The sequence below is a fragment of the Muscardinus avellanarius genome, assembly GCF_963383645.1.
Source record: "Muscardinus avellanarius genome assembly, chromosome: 11".
Classification (NCBI taxonomy): Eukaryota; Metazoa; Chordata; class Mammalia; order Rodentia; family Gliridae; genus Muscardinus; species Muscardinus avellanarius.
In genome coordinates, this window is record NC_137797.1 from 45,023,369 (window position 1) to 45,028,355 (window position 4,987).

Here is a 4,987-nt window from a genome sequence, read left to right on the forward strand (position 1 = left end):
GACGATTTGTTCTGCCAGGCTTGGTGATGCACGCTTATAATCCCAATACTCAGGAGGCTGAGAAAGGAGGATATTTATTCTTTGTAAAGAATAAGGAGTAAAAATTTGGACTGGGGGTATAGGTTGGAGGTAGAATGCCCCTGGGTTCAATCCTCACTACCGCAAAAAAAAAAAAAAAAAAAAAAAAAAAAAAAAATCTTTATTCTGTCTGAAAGTTTTTAGGATCTTCTTTGCTTCATCTTTCTGCTACAGTGTCAAAATTGGATATGGAGGACATTTTTATTTTTTTCTACATAATTAGTAGCCCTTAATCTAAATTGGGTATTTCCTCCAAATCTAGGAGATTCTCCTCTATTATAGCCTTAGTAATGTCTTTCCTTTATTTTCTTGTTTGTTGACTCTTCCTTGGGTAGATGTTTTCTCTCTTAGATTGATATTCCTTGTTTTTATTTTCGTATTTTGTGATTCGTTTTGTTGTACATTTAGGTTATTTTCCCTCATTTAATCATTTGGCTGATTTTTCTGAGGCTATTCAAATATTCTTGTTCTATTTTTCTTTTTCTGAATTCTTATATAATTTAATAATTCCATCTTGAGTCTCAAAATGTGTAAAGTAGATTTTTAAAAGATATCTTTTGTCTCCTCAGTTATCTCCCTTTCCCCTCTGGTTAGTTTTATGTTTGTTTTTGTAATCATTCTCTCATGTTTACTTTTCTTTACATGCCTGGTGATTCTTGGTTTACCATTCAGGGTTAGAATAGACAAGATTCCTGTTCTGAGTCTCCCTACCTCCTACCCTGCTTTTGCACTGTTTTCTGTACTAGGTTTTTCCTTTGAGTAGGAATTCTGGCCAGAGTAGTTTGGGGGCAGGGCAATACAGAATGGGGTCTGGACCTTGGCAGGCATTGTTTTAGGTTAAGGGAGAGGTGAGCTAGCTGCCAGGCCGAGGGCCCTTTAAATGCCAGATGAGAAGGGTTTACTTTGTGCCAACATTCCCACTTAGCTTTCTCTACAGTTACTCACTTTCTTTAGAAAAGCGGCTTCTTTGCTTGGGGGTAAATGTCAGTTGTCTAGGTGTTACTTGGAGATAGCTAATGGGAAATACAGTTGTTTCTTCTGTAATCAATCAAGTAGTACTTAATTCCTATTTTTAGTCTCAGCATTTATTCCCACTCTGCTTTACAGTTATGCTTTTTTGGTATCCTGTCACATGTATTGACTCCCATTGTTTCTTTGTCACTTCTAAAGGATATAACATGGCTAATGGATTTTTCTGCTTGTTATCTGTCACTCGCCTGTACTGTCATCTTTCAGAATTGGATCCCTTGTTGGGTTACCTCTACATCTATCCTCAGTTCTCATTTCTTCACTATGATGGTTTTACATCTTTCTGTATGGAATGTTTTGATTTCAATGGAGTATCTAGAATAACTGGAGAGAAATTTTATATTTAGTCCATTTTTTTTATTAGAAGTCCTTTTCTAACCTAAAGAGATACAAAGCCTATTTATCTTTTTGTGAATGGATATTTATCCATAAAAGTTATGATCGTGGTATGGTGTTAAAACATATGGTGTTTCTCTTGAGATTTCTCATTTGCTGTTTGAAAACTTGAATGAGGCCATTTCCAATTATACATGACATAGGGACTTTGTTCCAGAGAATGGCAGTTTCAGCTTTATGCACATGACCCTGGTAACATTTTGATTATCCAGAAGTTTTATTTCTTAATGGTATCCAGACAGGTGAGTTGTTATTGTTCTTTTTTCAGATTTATAGCAAAGAAATAAATGAAAAAGAATTTCCCCCTTTTCTGTTATATTGCCCCGTTTGCCCCTTAATCTTGTTCAGTTTTCCTCTCATAAGACTTTGGAGTTCTTGTTTTCTACAGCTATGGTTTTGACTATTGGAATGTATGTGTGTGTCTTTTGTGGTTGGAGTTAAAATTCTCATTCTCCTGCAATCAGAAGTTTTTAAAATCCAGATTTTAAAAATGCTGACAACACTAAAGTTGAAATCCTGTCAGAGGGCTTGTGATTTGGTAGCTTAAACCCCCAGATTTGGCCTGATTATGTAAGGTATTATAGACCCTACCTACATGGTAAATACTCTTTTGAACCTTAAAGTAGCTTAGAAAATAAATTGGTTCTTTGCTCAATGTAGAGGAAGTCAAAGTTGTATGTATTCTCCAATACAATGGACTGATCTCTGATTATTTTATGAATGTTTTCTATATTCTATTATTCTTGATTTTAGAATTCAGATATTAGATTGTATAGTGACTATATATCTCTTGCTTTTTCATGTATTTTGATCATTATCTCAGGTATCTCTTGTCATGATTAATTTCTTTCTTGACTGACTGAATCCTTTATTGCTTTTATTATGTTTATAGTTTTGGTACTTTTTCTCATTAGTCCTGAAATTTTAAATAGAACCTTCAAATGTAAAGTTATATTCCTTACATATATAATTTTTATGTGTCAATGATGTCTCGATAATTCTATTAAAACAGAATTTTCTGTGTTATATCAGTGATACTTTGAATATTTTCAAAGGCTTATTTGGGAAATTGTGGCTCTTTATTTTTCTAAGGACTTATGGTTGGGATGTAAGAATTAAAAAACCCAGAAACTTGTCATTACTGAAGAAATAGTTCTTTGTAAATACAAGGTTAACTGGCTGAAAAAATACTTTCTGAAATATTCAATAAGAAATTTATCTTTGTCATGTTGATTGGAATTTTCTTTTAGATATAGGCTTTTGATATTACTTATCTCCATAGCTTTTCATTTTTGGGTAGTTATTCTTAATTCAAATATTAAAAATCGAGTTGATTTTCATAAATTCCTTCTGAATTGGACACAGAAGTGTAATTAAGTGTCTTGTTTACCTACATTGTAAATTAAAGATGATGAGTACTTTGGTTGTAGTAATTTATACCTAGAATTCAAAACCCAAGAGCATCTAGGGCAGAATTAGGTGCTCAGATACTCATTTTTCTTTAATGCCCAAATTAGAAAGCCATTCCTAGTCTGTATCAAATATGAAAAAATGCTTTTGGGATTGAATATAAGAAATAAAATTTCATAAGACTGTTTTGAATTAACTTTAAAGGATTTTTAAAAAGTATTTTTGGTAGTGCTAGGGACCCAGCATAGGGTCTTATACTATGGAATGCACTCTACCAATGAGCTACAATTCCATCTCTTTAATTAACTTCAGATGTTGCATTTGAAGCTTTGATACTTCATAATGAATTTTCAGCTTAAGTATGTGTATGAATTTTTACTTAAAGGGAAACTAGATAACTGGTTTATTATAGTCACTTGTTTTACTTAATAAATGAGAAACATTAAGTTTTTTCAGTACTTTAATTCAAAATCAGGTTCATATTTTCCTTAGTAAATAACCTTTCAGCCAGGTACAGTGGTGTAAACCTATAATCCCATACTTGGGAGACTGAAGCAGGAGGGTTGCTTAAATAAATAGGGATGGGGATATAGCTCAGTGGTTAAGCACTCCTGGGTTCAATTTCCAGTATTGGGTGGGTTAGAAAATAGCCTTTTGGGCCGGGTGTAGTGGCATACGCTTGTAAACCCAGCATTTAGGAGGCTGAGACAGGAGGATTGTGGTTTGCGGACAGCCTCAGCTACTTAGTGAGGCCCTTTGCAACTCAGTGAGACCCTATTTCAAAATAAAAAATAAAAAATAGGGCTGGGTGTATAGCTTGGAGGTAACATCTCCACTGGGAAAAAAAAAAGGAAAAGAAACTAACCTTTTAAGAAAACAGAAAATATTAATGTAGAACTCAATGAATATTGTCTGTAATTTAAAATATCTAAATTTAAAAACAGACATTTAATTTAATGTATAAGAAGACTAAATTATTAATATGCGATTGTGAGTATCATAATTACAAGCACTGTCCTTAAGAGAACTTGATTTACTGTTTGAGATCTCTGTCATATGCCTGTGGAATGGAGCATTACAAGCACTGGCTCATTTAGTAAACAGATGCACTGGGAAAATAAGAAACCTGCCAGAAGTATTATCTTTCCTATTAAGTAAATGTGTGACCTTGGGAAACCATTTAGTGTCTCTGGGTCTTAGTAAAATGGAGAGTTTGGAACAGATAGTCTTTAAGATTCTTTTGAAGATTCCTTGAAGAGAGGCTAGAATTCCAATCAGGTAATATATCATGCAATATAATCCTTATAACAGCTCAGAAATAGATGGCATTAATACCATTTTACCGATGGAGTTCTAGTTTCTACGGACTCCATGTTTAAATAATACATTCAGTCATGTAGCTACTAAGGGGCCAAGTGAGAAGTTGAACCTTGACCTAGTTCATTCTATAGCCATGTTCTTTTTAATATACCGAATTGCCTCCCCAAGCTATGTTATTATAGATCACCAAATTTTATTCTTGTAATTTATTCCATTTCTTAATTATGGTTTATAATATACATTATTATTAAAATGTGCATTATGGCATCTATCACTTAGGAGAACCAGAAGTCAAGTATCAGCTCTGCAATGAATTGGGCCAAGTAGAACTATGACAAGTTTTTTTTTTTAATAGAGAGAATTTTCTAAGAGATAATTAGTGTGTACAAAGTTATTTTAAATTTATTTTAGTAATGTCATTGTTCAAAAAATTTTTGAAACTCTTCTTTGAAATTTTTTAGTGTCTTTAACCTAATTCTTTTAACCTATATAGTCTGTAGTGGTAAATTAATTTTCTTTTTTTCTTTTTCTTCTTCTTTTTTTTTTTTTTGCTGGTACTGGGGTTCCTGGAAACCCTTTTACCTCTGGGATACACTCCCAGACCTATTTTTATACTTTCTAAAAATTTGGATACAGGGTCTCTTAAGCCAGCGCGGCTGTCTTCGGACCTGCGCGATCCTTCTGTCTCCGATTCGCAAGTGTGGGGATTACAAGCTTGTGCCACCACGCCCGGCGTAAATATTTCTTTTGAGAA